Source organism: Arachis ipaensis, chromosome B2, assembly GCF_059453495.1.
Source record: "Arachis ipaensis isolate K30076 ecotype BB chromosome B2, ASM5945349v1, whole genome shotgun sequence".
Lineage (NCBI taxonomy): Eukaryota > Viridiplantae > Streptophyta > Magnoliopsida > Fabales > Fabaceae > Arachis > Arachis ipaensis.
This window is the reverse complement of record NC_142437.1, coordinates 61,322,084-61,343,355: the sequence shown is the minus strand read 5'-3', so window position 1 is coordinate 61,343,355 and position 21,272 is coordinate 61,322,084. Positions and strand designations below refer to the sequence as shown.

Below are 21,272 nucleotides of genomic sequence, written 5' to 3'. Positions count from 1 at the left end.
GGCCTCCAAAACCCAGTCCAACTTATTTTCTAAAGCTATTTGAGGCCAAAGTGAAGAAGAATGAAGGGGGGCAATTAGGTTTAGCTTTTGTTATGTTTTCTCTCTAGAATTAAGGTTTTTAGCTTAGTTTCCTTTTAATTTCAGCACTTTAATTCTTGTTTTAGTGTAGTTTCATTTATGTTTCTATGATGTATTGTCTTTATCTTCTTCATTTCTTTTATTATTTTCTCTTTTATGTCAATTTTCATGTTATGAACACTTTTGTTATTTTAATTCTAATTAATGCAATTTTATGTTTCCATGTCATTTATTGCTTTTTTTAGTTGTTCTTGTCATTTTCTTGCTTTTGGTATGTTAGAATTTCTTTTTAATGCAATTTAATATTATTTTATTTTCATGCACACTAAGTATTTGATAAAATGCTTGGCTTAGTTTTTACTTAGTTTTTCTCCACTCTTGGCTTGAAATTGATGACTTTGGTGATCTTTGAGTTATTTATGTCCATTCTTGTTTGATATATTAAAGTGAGTTAGTGGATTTGGTTTCCCATGACTCTATGTGACCCCTTAGTGTTGACATAGGACTTAGGGATTGAAATTAACTATGCCTATTTGACTTATCTTCAATGTAAGGTTGACTAAGTAGGATTAACTCTTCATAATCATCATGTGTTTGTGGTTAATGACTAGGATAGGTAACCTTAGTTCTTAATTACTTGCCAAGAGGTTTTCTTGCATTTTAAGTTTCCTTTCCTTTCTTTGACTTTTATTGCTTTGACTTTTTTGCATGTTTATTTAATTTTTTTGATGTTTAATTTTTTGTATGTTTAATTATCACACTCTTGGTTGAGAAATTTGGGTGTTTGGGTGGAATTGAGTTGTGGATGTCCATTCCGCATTGTGTGAGATTAGTTAATTGATTTAGTTTCCATTGACGCTAGTCTTTCACTAAGTAATTAGTGAGTTGACTAGGACTTATGAATTGAGATCAATTACGTCTCTTGACTAATCCTCAAGGAGGATTGATTGATTTGAATTGATTCCACACAATTGCCATGTTTGTGGTCCACAACTAGGATAGGAATCCTAAATTCCCCAATTCTTGCCAAGAGTTGCCATTTACATTCCTTGCATGCTCATTTACTTTCTTGCTATTTACATTCCCTTTCTCTCTTGCTTTCCCAATCCCCCATGCTCTCTCTCATATCCACTGATTATGCACTTAATTGTAACTCCTAGGAAAGACGACCCGGGAGCTAAATACTCCCGGTTATAATTTGTTTTGTATTGTGATAACATTTGATTGATGGTCAATTTGTTGGGTTAGGACTATACTTACAATGCCAATTCCATTTTGATAATCAAATTCCTAACCTATGAAAATTGGGCATTGTCACAACCCATTTTCAGACTCTCTTGACACTTATCCTACATTGTCGAAGGCTCCCGAGTACAAGCCTAAAATGCCATATCCTCAGAGACTTCAAAAGGAGACCAAGGACAAGCAGTTTTCAAAGTTCTTGGAAGTCTTCAGAAAGTTGCAAATCAATATTCCTTTTGCTGAGGTTTTGGAGTAAATGCCTCTCTATGTCAAATTCATGAAGGAGTTGTTGTCAAAGAAGAAACCTTTAAAGGGAGATGAGACAGTGGTCTTGTCTAAGGAATGTAGTGCCATCATTCAGAATAACTTGCTAAGGAAGATGCCGGATCCAGGGAGTTTCCAAATTTCGTGTACCATTGGGAGCACCACCTTTGAGGAAGCCCTATGTGATCTGAGGGCAAGCATAAATCTAATGCCCTTATCTGTGATGAAGAAGCTGTAAATCCAAGAGGCACAACCCACAAGGATAGCATTACAGATGGCAGACAAATCTATGAAGTCTGCATACGGATTATTGGAGAATATCTTGGTCAAAGTAGGTAAGTTCTTCCTCCCAGTAGATTTTGTGATTCTTGACACAGGGGAGGATGAGAATGCCTCTATAATCCTAGGAAGACCATTCCTAGCCACTGGAAGAGCTCTGATTGATGCGGAAAAAGGTGAATTAGTGCTTAGAGTGCATAATGAGCAACTAGTATTTCATGTTTTAAAAGATATACATTCAGCAGGTGAAGAAGAGAGGTGCATGCAGACTGAGCTTATTAATCCAAACCTTCAAGAACCCCCTGATGATGCACAGCAGAATTTGTAGCTCAAACCTCCCTTGGTAACAATCAATAAAATTTCTCTTGACATCAAACCTAAGTTTGGTATCGGGAATGCATCACCCACCATGGTGGATGTTCCCAAAAAGAAGAAAGTACCCAGGGGATGGAGAAACAAAAAGATTTCCACTGAAGACTTCTACCCAGGAATGAAGGTGGTGTTGTCTAGTAATCCAGTGTGGTCTTATACAATAAACAAAATCCTCTCTCTAGAGCATATTGAGCTACGTTATGGGGACATAGGGAGAAGATTCACAATGAGAGGTGAAGAACTGAGCCCCTATGATCCTTCTCCTTAGAGGAGCTGACCGTCAAGCTAGTGACGATAAAGAAGCGCTTGTCGGGAGGCAACCCGATGGTTTCGTATCCTTAGTCTATTTTCCGTAGTAGCAATTTTATTATTTATTTGATTTTTATTGAGTTTTTACTGTTTTTTCTTTGTTTTACATGTGTTTTGATTATGTAGAAATTTTAGAACAGGAATCGGACACTTAGAAAAAATTTTGCCTACCCTGGAAAAGGTTGGCTCAGTCAAGTTGATGCCGAACATGGGATTTGCTTCTGGAAGGCCCACGCTGAACTTGGGAAATTCCAAGTTCAGTGTGGAGAATGATGTAAAAGAGAGTGCAATTGGGCCAAAAGGTCCACACTGGACTTGGAATTTCCCAAGTTCAGCATGGTGAATGACGCATAAAAGGAGCACAATTAAGCCAAAGCACTGAACTTCAATCCATCCAAGTTCGGCGTCAAATCTTATAAGTTCGCCGTCAAAATCTTTTATCCATCACCAAATCACAATGATTCCTTCCCCACATCCCTTCCTGATTCACTTCCCCTTCCTTCTTTCCCCATCTATATATATATATATATATATCACCCTTACTAACTACATCATGCATACGTTTTCTCTCCCCCCTATATATATCTATTTTAATTATTTTAACCTCTCTTGTCCTTTTCTCAATTTATTCTTTTTATATACTGATTTTTGGTTTTACTCTTCCGTGCACTTTTTATGTCCCTCCCTGTTTTCAGTTCTTCTTTGCTTGAGGACAAGCAAACTTTTAAGTTTGGTGTTGTCACTTCACTTGCGGATTTTTTGTTTATTTTAATGACACCAAAGGGAGGTGAATCATCTTCACGGAGGAGCACAGCTTGAAGAATGAAACGGCCACTAGGATAATTGAGGTGGTTGAGTTCCTTTCATTCTATATTCCTTCCTGTTCTTACTATGTTATGTTTCAATTTTTTGCTGTTTTGTTTTAGTTATTGCATGATCATTTGTTATTTCAATTCCTAGATCTAGTTTAATTCGCTATTTTTTTTATTTTGATATTTGATTTAAATTCTAAAGGGTGTCTCATGTATTGCTCACTGAGCTTGAAATTAAAAGAAAAGAAAGAAGAAAAAGATGTAATGCATAAGAAATTGAGTTTATATTTAATATTAGTCTGGTTTACTTAAATATGGTGGTATTATTGTGATTCTAAAAGCATGACATGAACAATACATATTTGAATTTGAATCAAAGGATGTTGGTGTATAAGGAACAGTGAATTTAGAGAACTATTATGAATTCTCTGAAGATTTAATCCTTAAAGCAAAAGAAAAATAAGAGCAAGGTCCAAGGCTCTGAGTATCAATGACTAGGGAGGTCTAACATGATTAAAAGCTCTAGTATTCTTGTGTCAAGTAACCCTTGAGACAGAACACTAAGAGTCAAGATCAAATACAGTAACAGAGTATGCCAAAGGCTTTGAGCACCACTGTTTGGGAGTAACTGAAAGAAAAATCAGAACTTCTAGAGAGTTCCCCAGTTAAGTGCTTGTGGCATTTTTGTGTCAAGTGAAGCTTGAGATGAAACATTTAAAGCCACGGCTAGGCTCAAGGTGCAAAGCACCAAAGGAAAGAGAATTAAAGAAAATTTGTTGTGTTCAAGGATTAATCCGAAGTAAAAAGACCAGAGAATTCATAATATTATCCGGATTCTAACTCCGAATGACAGTGACATTCCTCTTATTCAAGGGATAGTTAGATGCCAAAACTATTCCGGATTGCAGTGTGTAAACCTCACTTTAAGGAGAGGTAGGAACTTAATTGAATACTTGCTTCTCATGCAAATTCACATCCTGAGCCTATATTAGTTGGTTGCTTGAGGACAAGCAACAATTTAATTATCTTTTCCTAGTGAATTTGCATTTGAATTACTAAGTTTAATCAAGATTCAACTACTTTTAGCCATTATGAATGCTACTTTGAGTTGTTTACAATTTCTGTTTATTTCAGGTAGCATTCAGATGGATTTGACAGAGTTTTGTAGCAGAAAAAGAAGAAAGCGAATCATGTTGTCAACCCCGACCTCCTTGTAATCAAATAGGAATAACTTGAGTTACAGAGGTCAAATTGATGTGATTTCAGCGGCATTAGAAATCTAAACTCTAGAGCTTTCGAACGATATATAATAGTATACCCTTTTCTTCCATTTGGTTCGGCCTCCTCCACGCTGAACTTGGGGATCTCCAAGTTCAGCGCCAGGTTGAAGAAACTCCAAAGGGGAATGCGCATATCACCCCACGCTGAACTTGGATTGGACTCAAAGAAAAACCAATGAAGAAGCCACAGCCTCCTCCATGCTGAACTTGGAAATTCTCAAGTTCAGCGTGGACCTTAATGAAACAAGTGGTCCCCAATACGTCCAGAGGCTGCACGAGAAGCAATTAATAAATTTTGATTTAACTTTATTTCTTTTAAAAATAGGAAAAGATATTATTTAATTTTGAGTAAATATATTTTACATTAATTAGGATTAGATATAAAAGAAAAAAGAATCAGCCATTCAGGCTCTCTTCTCTTCTCTTCTACCTCATTCAGAAATTTACAGTTTTAACGAATCCTAGTTTTTCTCTCTGAACCATGAGCAACTAAACCTCCACTATTAAAGTTAGGAGCTCTGTCTATTGTATGGATTGCTACTATTATTTTTTTATTTTAATTCATGTACTGATTTATAATTCAAGAATTATTTTTGTTCTTTATCTTATGAATTTGGGTGGAACGGAATTATGATCTTTGTTCTAATTGAGTTCTTGTATAACTTGGAAAAGCTCTTTACTTGAACAACAGCTTGAAAACATATTCTCTTAAATTTCTAATTATCTAGACTTAACGAGATACGTGACATATAATCCTCTTATATTTGGGTAATTAGGATTTCTGTGGCATATAACTAGAATTGAACTTCACCCTCTAATTGGAATTAAGTGACCAAGGAATTGGCGGTTAATAAGAGTTAGAGGAGACTAAAAACGTCTAAGGAATTAGGGTTTAGTCACATATAGTTTGCCGTGAATTGAATCTTGCATGATTAAAATAGTTGGTAAGAAAAGTTAATCCGAAAAATAAATATCTCTGAAACCTTAACTGTTTTCTCCCATATTCACACCAATTTACTGCTTGCTTTCTAATATTCTGAATTTACTGTTAATGCTTTTAGACTCTCAAAACACCATTTTCTGTTTGTCTGACTAAGCCAATCACTCAACCATTGTTGCTTGATCCATCAATCCTCATGGGATCGACCCTCATTCACCTGAGGTACTACTTGGTACGACCCGGTGCACTTGCCGGTTAGTTTTTGGTTATAAATTCCGCACCAGGTATCTACAAGAGACTCTAATGCTTAAGTTAGGAAGGGCTTTAGGTAGGTTTTAGTAGGATAGAACGTGTGTATACCTGAGGGGATGTCAGTATATGTATAGTAGAGTTTGATGACTACCTTTTTTAGAGTAGTTCACCTTTAATTGATGGATAACCGTTCCGTTTATCTTTGAGAATTTGTTGGGATCTTTGTTTTAGGAGAGATAGAGATAGTAGGAGAAATTTGGGGAGGCAGTTACTTATTTGGATAAGTAACACTGGTCCTTGTCATTGTGTCCAACCTCTTTAAAGAGGTCGGGTAAATAGTTGAGGCCACCCTTTATGGGCGGGCCCTTTCATACTTGTTGGGCTTAGTCTTATGTCTTAGGTCAGGGTATGAATAGTGTCCATACTTGAGTCCAGACTTCTCAGGAGGTTGAATTCAAGCATTTTATGGTTTCATTTTTGACATCGGGTACACCACCTTAACGAGGTCGGGTACTCGACGTATTTTGAAATTTTGAACATTGCCTCTTTAAATAAAGGACGAACGTTGCGCGGCAGTCCACGCACGTCTTTAAAGAGGGCTGTGAAATGACTATTTTTCCTCTCATCTCTTGTAAAATGCTTCGCACTCTCCTTTTTCTCCTTTTTCCATTTCCGAAAATGCTTCCTTTGCTCCCTTCATCGCAAAAACTCCCTTATTTCTTTTCTTTGTTTGTTTCAATATTTTCTTTATCTTGATTCGTTCGAAAGAGTTCTTTGGTGAAGAGGATCGTCTATGACTTTGTTGCTTGACATGTCCTTCCATTCTTCGAATTTCATCAAGGTTGGTGTTTTTATCTCTTGACTTTATTCGTGACTGTTCTTGGGCTTTTCGAATCTGTTTCTTGTATTTGGGTGACATTTTGAGTAGTAGCAGAGATTCTTACATTGTTCATTTTGTTTGTATCTGGAAACTTCTTTGAAAAAGTTGTTAACTGCTGCTACTTTATTTACTAAGAACCCTTTTTGAAACTGTTTTTGTGGCCAGATATTACTATTACGAATGTTTGGCTATGTTTCTGGAATTTGGAGGAACTTGTTACCGTTTGTGATTTGTTGAGTGTATTTGTGTTGCCCCCAATGGTGTCATTGCTAGTAGTGTAGGAGGGACGCCATTTTTCTGCTTTCTGTTCTGAAAAGATCTTTTTGAAATCATGTTTTATGTTTTGTTGCTTTTGTCCGACTTCTTTTACTGGTGGCCAGGCTCCTTAGTGATGACTTGTTTATTTTGTATTTGTAGGTGTAGTATTTATGTCTCATTATGTAATTGTCAACATGTCATCAAAGGTCCCGTCTTCTTTATTATCTTGGGTAGATAGTACTGTCCTTCTTTCTGTTCTCGTAGTTGATAAAGAGTATGTTGATGTATTCCGTAGACATTATGGGCTATGTAAAAATCAGAAGGACGAACGGATTTATGAGTTAGTAGTGCCAGATCCTGACGAGAGAGTGTGTTTTACACTTTAGATAATTCAGAACGCCCATTTTTCTATGCATATGATTGCTTCTTTACAAAGTTAGGCATTAAACTTCCTTTTTCTGACTTTGAAACGAACATCCTCTGGACGTGTAATGTCACTCCTTTCCAACTTCATCGAAATTCTTGGGCTTGTTTGAAAATTTACCAGCTTTAATGTTAAGAGCTCGATTTCCAAACTTTTCTCAAGGTCTTCTCACCTTTTTGTCTTGACCAAGCCCGGGTCTTCAAAAGGGAAGTCTTCTAGGTTTTCCTTTCGCACTATTTAGGGTAGAAAGATTTTTTCCATTTTTGATAAATCCTTCCTTGACTTCAAAAACTATTTCTTTAAAATCTAAGCTATAAAGGGTGTCCGACCTTTCTATCTATAAGAAAATGATGAACCTTCTTTTCCAATGTACTGGAAGGAAAACCCTGTAATAGCTAAGTATAATGTAGAGGCCCTAGATGATCTTGAAAAGTGTGTGGTGGATGTGTTGGAAGAGTGCTGGGGTCGGGCTCTTCACTTGGACACTAAATATTTTCTAGGGGACCCCAGTCAGCTTCGGTCCGAGCTAGGTACCTTTCTGACCTTTAGCTTTACGACTTTCAATTGTAATTTGTTTAATTAAGGTGCCTTTAGTTATTTTATTGCAGAGAACATGGCTTAGCAATATTAATTATTTAATTAGACCCACCAAATATCGTATTTAAATCCTCTAATTCTCATTCTAACTTTTCGAATCTTATTTTGGGCAATATTAATTATTTAATTAGACCCACCAAATAAGAAATTTTGCCCTCAAATTTAGTGATTACCTGAGATTAACTCGGGATAATCCTTCCGCATCTCGGACTCCAACTCCCAACTATGCTCCTCAACTCCTGCTCGCTTCCAAGCAACTTTAACCAATGAAACTTCCTTTTCTCGTAGTTTCTTCATACTAGTGTCATTAATTCTCACTGGTGTTACTTGAAATGTTAAGTTCTCCCTCAACTCAACCGATTCGGTCTCTAACAAATGAGCTGCATCCGACGTGTACTTACAGAGTTGTGACACATGGAATACGTCATGCAAGTTAGACAAGTGAGGCGTTAAAGCTACTTGATAAGCCACCGGCCCAAATCATCTCAGAATCTCAAATGGCCCAATGAACCTCGGATTCAACTTCATTGTTTTGATTGCTCTTCCAATCCCGGTTGTCGGGGTAACTCTTAGAAATATATGTTCTCCCACATCAAATTCTAATGGTTTCCTTCTCTGATCCGCATAACTCTTCTGGCGACTCTGTGCCGTTAGAATCATCTCTCAAATCTTCTTAATATTCTCAGTAGTCTCTGCTACCAAATCCGAACCCAATACACTTGCTTCACCAGACTCATACTAACAAACTGGAGATTGACACTTCCGTCCATACAAGGCCTCATACAGAGCCATCCCAATGCTCGCATGAATGCTATTGTTATATGCAAACTCCACCAATGGCATATAACGGTCCCAACTTCTAGGTTGATCCAATACTCTTGCTCTTAGCATATCTTCCAATGTCTGAATGGTCCTTTCCGACTGTCCATCCATTTGTGGGTGACATGCGGTACTGAGACATAGCCTTGTACCGAAAGCTTTTTGGAAAGCTCCCCAAAACCTTGATGTGAATCGGGGAACACGGTCCAACACTATGCTCGATGGCACACCGTGCAATCTTATGATCTCCTTGATGTACAATTGATGAGCGGATAATTTATACCCTTTTTGGCATTATTTTTACATAATTTTTAGTAAGATTTAGTTACTTTTTATTATATTTTTATTATTTTTTATTCAAAAATCACATTTCTGGACTTTACTATGAGTTTGTGTGTTTTTCTATGATTTCAGATATTTTTTGGCTAAAATTGAGGGACCTGAGCAAAAATCTGATTCAGAGGCTGAAAAAGGACTACAGATGCTGTTGGATTCTGACCTCCCTGCACTCGAAGTGAATTTTCTAGAGCTACAGAACCCCAATTGGCGCGCTCTTAATTGAATTGGAAAGTAGACATCCTGGAATTTTCAGCAATATATAATAGTCCATACTTTGCTCAAGATTTGATGGCCCAAACTGTCGTTCAAAGTCAGCCTAAAACATCTTAGCGTAAAACGCCCAAACTGGCACCAAAATTGGAGTTAAACGCCCAAATTGGAACCAAAGCTGTCGTTTAACTCCAGGAACAGCCTAAGCACGAAAAAGCTTCAATGCTCAGCCTAAGCACACACCAAGTGGGCCCCGGAAGTGGATTTCTGCACTATCTGCACTTAGTTACTCATTTTCTATAAACTCTAGTTACTAGTTTAGTATAAAAACTACTTTTAGAGATTTATTCTGAATCCAGTTTTCATGTTTTGAAGCTGAGACCATTGTACACGTCTAGAGGCTGGCCTCACGGCCATGCCTAGACCTTTTTCACTTATGTATTTTCTACGGTGGAGTTTCTATACCCCATAGATTAAGGTGTGAAGCTCTGCTTTTCTTCATAAATTAATGCAATTACTACTGTTTTTCTATTCAATTCATGCCTACTTCTTCTCCAAGATATACTCTCGTACTTAATTCAATTAAGTCAGAATGAAGGGGTGACCCGTGACAATCACCCAATGTTCGTTACTCGCTTAGCCAAGGTCGCGTGCGTAATAACCACAAAGCGATTTATATGATGTTCAACGTAGTCATTGGACGACAGCTGGAGTAAATTCTCTTGGGTTTCTAATCTAAGATTAGAACCTTTGTGGTATAGGCTAGAATTATTGGCAGCCATTCCTGGGATCCGGAAAGTCTAAACCTTGTCTGTGGTATTCTGAGTAGGATCCGGGATCCAGAAAGTCTAAATCTTGTATGTGGTATTCTGAGTAGGATCTAGGAAGGGATGACTGTGATGAGCTTCAAACCTGCGAATGTGGGGCACAAGTGACAATGTGCAAAAGGACAATGGTCTATTCCGACGCTAGTGGGAACCGACAGATGATTAGCCGTGCGTTGACAGCGCATATGGATTTGTTTTCATCCGAGAGGATCATACAACTTGCCATGGAAGGAGGTAACGCATGGTTGGAAGAAGGCAGTAGGAAAGCAGAAGTTCAGATACAACAAAGCATATCTAGACACTTATCTGAAATTCCCACCGATGAATTACATAAGTATCTCTATCTTATTTTATATTTTATTTATGTTTTAATTATCAAAACCTCATAACCATTTGAATCTGCCTAACTGAGATTTACAAGGATGACCATAGATTGCTTTAAGCCGACAATCTCCGTGGGATTGACCTTTATTCACGTAAGGTAATACTTGGACGACCTAGTGCAGTTGTTAGTTAGTTGTGCGGAGTTGTGAAAAAGAATTGAGATTACAATTGTGTGTACCAAGTTTTTGGCGCCGTTGCCGGGGATTGTTTGAGTTTGGACAACTGACAGTTCATCTTGTTGCTCAGATTAGGTAATTTTATTTTATTTTTAAAGCTTTTTATTTTCAAAAAAAATTTCATAAAAAATAAATAAATTATTCTATGTTCTTCAGAATTTTTAAGAATGAATTCTAGAGTTTCAAATGATGCTTTTATCATCACAGGAGCTAATTGATTCCCATCAATTTTGCTGTTGTATGTAATGTCCTGCTGAAGCTTGCTAGCTATGTCTAATCTTTTTAGACTGAAGCTTTAGACTAACATTGCATGATTCTTGGAATTCCTATTAAGAATTTTGAAATCCTTATTTTTATTTTTCTAAATAATTTTCGAAAAATCCAAAAGATTTTAATAAAATCATAAAAACCAAAAATTTTGTGTCTCTTGTTTGAGTCCTGTGTCAAATTTTAAGTTTGGTGTCAATTGCATGTTTTTAATCTTTCTTTAATTTTCGAAAATTCATCATGTGTTCTTCATTGATCTTCAAATTGTTCTTGATGATTTCCCTTGATTGATCTTTAAATTTTCTTGTTTGGTGTTTTTTCTTATTTTTCATATGCATTCTTGAATTATTAGTGTCTAAAGTTTAAAAATTTTTAAGTTTGGTGTCTTGCATATTTTTCTTTTCTTAAAAATTTTCAAAAATAAGTTCTTGATGTTCATCTTGATCTTCAAAGTGTTCTTGGTGTTCATCTTGACATTCAAAGTGTTCTTGTATGCATTATTAGTTTTAATCATAAACTTTTTTGTTTTGTGTCATTTTTATGTTTTTCGCTCTCCTCATTAAAAATTCAAAAATAAAAAAATATATTTCCCTTATTTTTCTGATAAATTTCAAAATTTTGAATTGATTTAGTCAAAAAGTTTTAAAAATTTAGTTGTTTCTTATTAGTCAAGTCAAAATTTCAATTTAAAAATTCCATCTTTTTCAAATCCTTTTCAAAAATCAAATCTTTTTCATTTTTTCTTCATATTTTCGAAAACTTTATAAATTTGATTTTCAAAATATTTTTCTTATTTTATTTCATATTTTTGAAATTAATGTTAACATTTAATATTTAGATTAAAAAATTTTCAAGTTGTTACTTGCCTATTAAGAAAGGATCAATCTTTAAATTCTAAAAGCATATCTTTTAGTTTCTTGTTAGTCAAGTAATCAACTTTAATTTCAAAAATCAAATCTTTTTAATTTCCTTTTCAAATCTTTTTCAAAATGATTTTCAATCATATCTTTTTCAAAATCAATTTCAAAATCCTTCCTAACTTCCTATCTCTTCAAAATTGATTTTCAAATCTTTTTCAATTAACTAATTGACTTTTTGTTTGATTTTAAAAGTTTTTTATTTCAATCATATCTTTTTCAAAACCACCTAACTACTTTTCTCTCTCTAATTTTCAAAAATCACTAACACTTTTTCAAAAATCTTTTTAATTACTTAATTTAGTTAGTTTTCAAATTTTATTTTATCTCTTCTCTTAAATTTCGAATTGTAACTAATAATTAAAATAAAAACAAAAATATTTTGCTTTTATTTTAATTTAAATTCGAATTCTCTCTCCTTCTCTCATCTCTTTCTATTCATTTATTTAATCACTAACACTTCTCTTCTTTTTAAAATTCGAACCCTCTCTTCCTCTCTGTGTTCGAATTTTTCTCTTCTCATTCTTCTACTCTTCTCTTCTTCTACTCACATAAAGGAATCCATATACTGTGACATAAAGGATTCCTATTCTTGTTGAAGCTGATCCAGAACCTGAAAGGACTCTAAAGAGGAAGCTAAGAGAAGCTAAATCACAACACTTTGGAGAGGACCTGACAGGATTTTTCGAAAAAGAAGAAGAGATGGCCGAATCCAACAACAATGGTGGAGATGCAAGGAAGATGCTTGGTGACTTTATTGCACCCTCTTCTGACTTCTGTGGAAGAAGCATCTCAATTCCTGCAATTGGAGCAAACAACTTTAAGCTTAAGTCTCAATTAATTTCTCTGATGCAGCAGAATTGCAAGTTTCATGGACTTCTATTGGAAGATCCTCATCAGTTCTTAGCTAAATTCTTGTAAATCTGTGACACTGTTAAGACCAATGGGGTTAATCCTGAGGTCTAGAGACTTATGCTTTTCCCCTTTGCTGTAAGAGACAAAGCTAGGACTTGGTTGGACTCACAACCTAAAGATAGCCTGAACTCTCGGGAAAAGTTGGCCAATGCTTTCTTGGCCAAATTTTTTCCACCTCAATAGTTGAGCAAGCTTAGAGTGGAAGTCCAAACCTTCAGACAGAAGGAAGGTGAATCCCTCTATGAAGCTTGGGAAAGACACAAGCAATTGATCAGAAGGTGTCCTTCTAACATGTTTTCAGAATGGAGCATCATATGTATATTCTATGATGGTCTGTCTGAAGTGTTGGTACGCGAAATCATGATTATTCATTCCCTGGCTATAGAACCAAAAACTTGGTGTGGAGAATGTGATCTCAAGACTTCTTCACAATTCCGTGTAACTGACCAGCAAGTGCACTGGTTCGTCCAAGTAATACCTTACGTGAGTAAGGGTCGATCCCACGGAGATTGTCAGCTTGAAGCAAGCTATGGTCATCTTTTAAATCTCAGTCAGGCAGATTCAAATGATTATGAGGTTTTGATAATTAAAATATAAATAAAATATAAAATAAGATAGAAATACTTATGTAATTCATTGGTGGAATTTCAGATAAGCGTATGGAGATGTTTGTTGCTTCTGAATTTCTGCTTTCCTACTGTTTTCATTCAACCATTCATACTCCTTTCCATGGCAAGCTGTATGTTGGGGGATCACCGTTTTCAATGGCTACCGTCCGTCCTCTCAGTGAAAATGGTCCAAATGCGCTGTCACCGTACGACTAATCATCTGTCGGTTCTCACTCATATTGGAATAGGATCCATTGATCCTTTTGCGTCTGTCACTACGCCCAACACTCGTGAGTTTGAAGCTCATCACAGTCATCCCATCCCAGATCCTACTCGGAATACCACAGACAAGGTTTAGACTTTCCGGATCTCAAGAATGCTGCAGATTGATTCTAACTTATACCACGAAGACTCTGATCTCAAGGAATTGAAGGCTCTGTTGTCAGGAGAGACAATCAAACGCATGGACCAGGAATCCAAGAGATATGCATTCAAGCTTGTTTTCATGTAGAACAGAAGTGTTTGTCAGGCACGCGTTCATAAGTGAGAATGGTGATGAGTGTCACTTGATCATCACATTCATCATGTTCTTATGTGCGAATGAATATCTTAGAATAAGAATAAGCTTTAGTTGAATATAAAACCAATAGTACTTTGCATTAATTCATGAGGAACAGCAGAGCTTCACACCTTAATCTATGGGGTGTAGAAACTCCATTGTTGAAAATACATAAGTGATAATGGTCCAGGCATGGCTGAATGGCCAGCCCCCAAAACGTGATCCAAGATGAAAAGATAGATTCCAAAATGATCTAAAGATGTGAAATAAATCACTAAAAGTAGTCTTTATACTAAACTAGTCACTAGGGTTTACAGAAAATGAGTAACTAAGTACAGATAGTGCAGAAATCCACTTCTGGGGCCCACTTGGTGTGTACTCGGGCTGAGCATTGAAGCTTTCACGTGTAGAGACTCTTCTTGGAATTAAACGCCAGCTTTGGTGCCAGTTTGGGCGTTTAACTCCAGCTTTTATGCCAGTTCTGGCGTTTAACGCCAGAATAGGGTAGAAAATGGGCATTCAAACGCCAGTTTGCGTTATCAAAACTCGGGCAAAGTATGGACTATAGCTCCAGAAAATTGGGTTTCTATAGCTCCAGAAAATCCATTTCAAGTGCAGGGAGGTCAGAATCCAACAGCATCTGCAATCCTTTTTCAGCCTCTGAATCAGATTTTTGCTCAGGTCCCTCAATTTCAGCCAGAAAATACCTGAAATCACAGAAAAATACAAAAACTCATAGTAAAGTCCAGAAATGTGAATTTTGCTTGAAAACTAATAAAAATATACTAAAAAGTAGCTAGATCCTACTAAAAACTACCTAAAAATAATGCCAAAAAGCGTATAAATTATCCGCACATCACAACACCAAACTTAAATTTTTGCTTGTCCCCAAGCAACTGAAAATCAAATAGGATAAAAAGAAGAGAATATACTATAAATTCCAAAATATCAATGAAACTTATCTCCAATTAGATGAGCGGGACTAGTAGCTTTTTGCCTCTGAACAGTTTTGGCATCTCACTTTATCCTTTGAAGTTCAGAATGATTGGCATCTATAGGAACTCAGAATTTAGATAGTGTTATTGATTCTCCTAGTTCACTATGTTTATTCTCGAACACAACTACTTTATGAGTCTTGGCCGTGGCCCTAAGCACTTTATTTTCCAGTATTACCACCGGATACATAAATGCCACAGACACATAACTGGGTGAACCTTTTCAGATTGTGACTCAGCTTTGCTAGAGTCCCCAGTTAGAGGTGTTCAAGGTTCTTAAGCACACTCTTTTTGCTTTGGATCATGACTTTAACCGCTCAGTCTCAAGCTTTTCACTTGACACCTCCACGCCACAAGCACATGGTTAAGGACAGCTTGGTTTAGCCGCTTAGGCCAGGATTTTATTCCTTTGGACCCTCCTATCCATTAATGCTCAAAGCCTTGGATCCTTTTTACCCTTGCCTTTTAGTTTAAAGGGTTACTGGCTTTTTTCTCTTGCCTTTTGGTTTAAAGAGCTCTTGGCTTTTTCTGCTTGCTTTTTCTTTTTCTTTCTTTTTTTTCTTTTATTTTCGCCATTTTTTTTTTGCAAGCCTTGTTTTTCACTTCTTTTTCTTTCTTGAACAATCAATTTTATAATTTTTCAGATTATCATTAACATTTCTCCTTTTTCATTATTCTTTCAAGAGCCAACAATTTTAACATTCATAAACTTCACTATAAAAAATATGCACTGTTCAAGCATTCATTCAGAAAGCAGAAAGTATTGTCACCACATCAAAATAATTAAACTAATCTCAAGGATGAATTCGAAATTCAAGTACATCTTGTTATTTTGCATTTAGAACAATTTTTTTATTTAAGAAAGGTGATGGATTCATAGGACATTCATAGCTTTAAGGCATAGACACTAGATACTAATGATCGTGTAATAAAGACACAAACATAAATAAACATAAAGCATAGAGAACGAAAACAGAGAGAAAAAAATAAATAGACAAGGAGATTAAGGAACGGGTCCACCTTAGTGAGGGTGGCGTCTTCTTCCTCTTGAAGAACCAATGGTGCTCTTGAGCTCCTCTATGTCTCTTCCTTGCCTTTGCTGCTCCTCTCTCAAAGCTCTTTGATCTTCTCTAATCTCATGGAGAATGATGGAGTGCTCTTGGTGCTCCATCCTTAGTTGTCCCATGTTGGAATTTAATTCTCCTAGGGAGGTGTTAATTTGCTCCCAATAATTTTGTGGAGGGATTTCATGATGAGGAATTTCCTCATGCTCTTGTTGAGGTCCATGAGTGGGCTCTCTTGTTTGTTCCATCCTCTTTTTAGTGATGTGCTTGTTCTCTTCAATGAGGATATCTCCCTCTATGACAATCCCAGCCGAATTGCAGAGGTGACAAATGAGGTGAGGAAAGGCTAACCTTGCCAAAGTGAAGGACTTGTCAGCCACCTTGTAGAGTTCTTGAGGTATAATCTCATGAACTTCCACCTCCTCCCCAATCATGATACTATGGATCATGATGGCCCGATCCACAGTTACTTCGGATAGGTTCCTAGTAGGAATGATAGAGCGTTGGATGAACTCCAACCATCCCCTAGCTACAGGCTTAAGGTCCGGTCTTTTCAATTGAACCGATTTACCTCTTGAGTCACTTTTCCATCTAGCTCCTTCCACACATATGTCCATGAGGACTTGGTCTAACCTTTGATCAAAGTTGACCCTTCTAGTGTAGGGGTGTGCGTTTTCTTGCATCATTGGCAAGTTGAACGCCAACCTTACATTTTCCGGACTGAAATCTAAGTATTTCCCCCGAACCGTTGTAAGCCAATTCTTTGGATTCGGGTTCATACTTTGATAATGGTTCCTAGTGACCCATGCGTTTGCATAAAACTCTTGAACCATTCAGATTCTGACTTGTTGAATAGGATTGGAAAGAACTTCCCATCCTCTTCTTCGAATCTCATGTCGGATCTCCGGATACTCACTCCTTTTGAGCTTGAAAGGGACCTCAGGGATCACCTTCTTCTTGGCCACAACTTCATAGAAGTGGTCTTGATGGACCTTTGAGATGAATCTCTCCATCTTCCATGACTTGGAGGTGGAAGATTTTTCCTTCTCTTTCCTCTTTCTAGAGGTTTCTCCGGCCTTAGGTGTCATAAATGGTTATGGAAAAACAAAAAGCAATGCTTTTACCACACCAAACTTAAAGTGTTTGCTCGTCCTTGAGCAAAGAAGAAAGAATGAAGGAGAAGAAGAAGAAAATAGAGGAGATGGAGGATAAGGGTGAGTTCGGCCAAGGGGGTAAAAGGTGTTTGTGATGTGTGAAATTGAAGGAATGATGAGGGGTATATATAGGAGTGGGGGGAGGCTTGGTTTGTGTATTTGGGGTTGGGTTTGGGAGGGAAAAAGAGTTTTGAATTTGAAGGTAGGTGGTGTTTTGGGGAAAAGTGAATGAGGTGATTGGTGAAGGGTATTTGGGGAAGAGGGTAAGATTTGATAGGTGAAGGGTATTTGGGGAAGAGTGTTATGGAAAGGTGTGAAGAGGAGAGAAGAAGAGGTGGGGTAGATGGGGATCCTGTGGGGTCCACAGATCCTGTCGGGTCAAGGACTTTAACATCCCTGCTCCATTTAAGCGTGCAAGATGCCCTTAGAGTGCAATTCTGGCGTTAAACACCAGATTGCTGCTTGTTTCTGGTGTTTAACGCCAGCTTTTCTCCCTTTCTTGGCGTTTAACGCCAACTTGGTGCCCTGTTCTGGCGTTAAACGCCAGTCTGGTGCCTATTTCTGGCGTTAAACGTCAGTCTGGTGCCCATTTCTGGCGTTAAACGCCCAAAATGGTGCCAGACTGGGTGTTAAACGCCCATTTTGCTACTCTTACTGGCGTTTAAACGCCAGTAAGCTCTTCCTCCATGGTGAGCTATTTTTAATGCTATTTTTCATTCTATTTTTGATTTTTCAGTTGTTTTTGTGACTTCACATGATCATCAACCTAAAGAAAACATAAAATAACAATGGAAAATAAATAGATATAATTAAATAACATTGGGATGCCTCCCAATAAGCACTTCTTTAATGTCAATAGCTTGATAGTGAGCTCTCATGGAGCCTCACAGATAATCAGAGCAGGGTTGGGGCCTCTCAACACCAAACTTAGAGTTTGGTTGTGGCCTCTCAACACCAAACTTAGAATTTGGTTGTGGCCTCCCAACACCAAACTTAGAGTTTGAATGTGGGGGGTTTTATTTGACTCTGTATTGAGAGAAGCTTTTCATGCTTCCTCTCCGTGGTTACAGAAGGAGAACCTTGAGTCTTGAATACAAGGTAGTCCTCATTCAACTTGAGGACTAACTCTCCTCTGTTAACATCAATCACAGCTTTTGCTATGGCTAGGAAGGATCTGCCAAGGATGATGGATTCATCCTCATCCTTCCCAGTGTCTAGGATTATGAAATCAGCAGGGGTGTAAAGGCCTTCAACCTTCACTAGCACGTCTTCTACTAGTCCATAAGCCTATTTCATTGATTTGTCTGTCATCTCTAGTGAGATTCTTGTAGCTTGTACCTCAAAGATTCCCAGTTTCTCCATTACAGAGAGTGGCATGAGGTTTATCCCTGACCCTAGGTCGCATAGAGCCTTCTCAAAGGTCATGGTGCATATAGTACAAGGTATGAAGAATTTTCTGGGATCCGGTTTCTTCTGAGGTAATGTCTGCCTCATTAATGCATTCAGTTCATTGGTGAATAAGGGGGGTTCATCCTCCTAAGTCTCAGTACCAAATAAATTAGCATTCAGCTTCATGATTGCTCCTAGATATTTAGCAACTTTCTCTTCAGTGATGTCTTCATCCTCTTCAGTGGAAGAATATTTATCAGAGCTCATGAATGGCAGAAAGAAGTTCAATGGAATCTCTATGGTCTCTGTATGAGCCTCAGATTCCTTTGGTTCCTCAAAGGGAAACTCCTTTCTGTCCAGAGGACGTCCCATGAGGCTTTTCTCACTGGGACTCACGTCCTCCTCACTCTCTCCAAGTTCGGCCATGTTGGTCATGGTTATGGCCTTGCACTCTCTCTTGGAATTTTCTTCTGTATTGCTTGGGAGAGTACTGGGAGGAGTTTCAGTAATCTTCTTACTCAGCTGACCCACCTGTGCCTCTAAATTTCTAATGGAGGACCTTGTTTCATTCATGAAACTTAGTGTGGTCTTGGATAGATCAAAGACTATGGTTGCCAGGCCAGAATGGCTCTGTTCAGAATTCTCTGTCTGTTGCTGAGAAGATGATAGAAAAGGCTTGCTATTGCTAAACCTATCTCTTCCATCATTATTATTGAAGCCTTGTTGAGGCTTCTGTTGGTCCTTCCATGAGAAAATTGGATGATTTCTCCCTGAAGGATTATAGGTGTTTCCATAGGGTTCTCCCATGTAATTCACCACTGCCATTGCAGGGTTCTCAGGATCATAAGCTTCTTCTTCAGAAGATGCTTCTTTAGTACAATTGGATGCAGCTTGCAATCCATTCAGACTCTAAGAAATCATTTTGACTTACTGAGTCAATATTTAGTTCTGAGCCAATATGGCATTCAGAGTATCAATTTCAAGAACTCCCTTCTTCTGAGGTGTCCCATTGTTCACAGGACTCCTCTCAAAGGTGTACATGAACTGGTTATTTGCAACCATTTCAATGAGTTCCTGAGCTTCTGCAGGGGTTTTCAGATGAAGAGATCCTCCTGTAGAATGGTCCAATGACATTTTTGACAACTCAGACAGACCATCATAGAATATACATATGATGCTCCATTTTGGAAGCATGTTAGTAGGACACCTTTTGATCAATTGCTTATATCTTTCCCAAGCTTCATAGAGGGACTCACCTTCCTTCTGTCTGAAGGTTTAGATTTCCACTCTAAGCTTGCTCATCTTTTGAGGTGGAAAGAATTTGGCTAGGAAAGCACTGACCAGCTTTTCCCAAGAGTTCAGGCTTTCCTTAGGTTGTGAATCCAACCATGTTCTAGCTCTGTCTCTTACAGCAAAAGGGAAAAGCATAAGCCTGCAGACCTCGGGATCCACTCCATTAGTCTTGACAGTGTCACAGATTTGCAAGAATTCAGCTAAGAACTGATGAGGATCTTCCAATGGAAGTCCATGAAACTTGCAATTCTGTTGTATTAGAAAAACTAATTAAGGCTTAAGCTCAAAGTTGTTTGCTCCAATGGCAGGAAATGAGATGCTTCTTCCATAGAAATTAGAAGTTGGTGTAGTAAAATCACCAAGCACCTTCCTTGCATTATTGTTGTTGGGTTCGGCCATAGCTATTTTCTCTGTTTTGAAAATTTTAGTTAGGTCATCTTCAGAGTATTGTGCTTTAGCTTCTCTTAGTTTCCTCTTAAGAGTCCTTTTAGGTTCAGGATCAGCTTCAACAAGAATGCCTTTATCCTTGTTCCTAATCTGAGCAACAAGATAAACCGTCAGTTGTCCAAACTCGAACAATCTCCGGCAATGGCGCCAAAATCTTGGTACGCGAAATCGTGATTATTCATTCCCTGGCTATAGTGCCAAAAACTTGGTGTGGGAGAACGTGATCTTAAGACTTTTTAACAATTCCGTGTAACTGACCAGCAAGTGCACTAGGTCGTCCAAGTAATACCTTACATGAGTAAGGGTCGATCCCACAGAGATTGTCGGCTTGAAGCAAGCTATGGTCATCTTGTAAATCTCAGTCAGGCGGATTCAAATGATTATGAGGTTTTGATAATTAAAATATAAATAAAATATAAAATAAGATAGAAATACTTATGTAATTCATTGGTGGGATTTCAGATAAGCGTATGGAGATGTTTGTTGCTTTTGAATCTCTGCTTTTCTACTGTCTTCATTCAACCATTCATACTCCTTTCCATGGCAAGCTGTATGTTAGGGGATCACCATTGTCAATGGCTACCATCCGTCCTCTCAGTGAAAATGGTCCAAATGTGCTGTCACCGCACGCATAATCATCTGTTGGTTCTCACTCATGTTGGAATAGGATCCATTGATCCTTTTGCGTCTGTCACTACGCCCAACACTCATGAGTTTGAAGCTCTTCATAGTCATCCCATCCCAGATCCTACTCGAAATACCACAGATAAGGTTTAGACTTTTCGGATCTCAAGAATGCTGCTAATTGATTCTAGCTTATACCACGAAGACTCTGATCTCAAGGAATTGAAGGCTCTATTGTCAGGAGAGACAATCAAACGCATGGACCAGGAATTCAAGAGATATGCATTCAAGCTTGTTT

The 21,272-nt window shown here is 37.6% G+C and overlaps 1 non-coding gene across 1 annotated transcript; it reads left to right on the top strand.

Annotated features, from left to right (window-relative positions):
- The first annotated feature begins 19,798 nt into the window (after positions 1-19,798).
- On the top strand, positions 19,799-19,906 carry LOC148574077 (small nucleolar RNA R71). The gene has a single exon (XR_015906672.1). It is a non-coding gene; the product is annotated as a small nucleolar RNA R71 (small nucleolar RNA).
- The last annotated feature ends 1,366 nt before the right edge of the window (positions 19,907-21,272 follow it).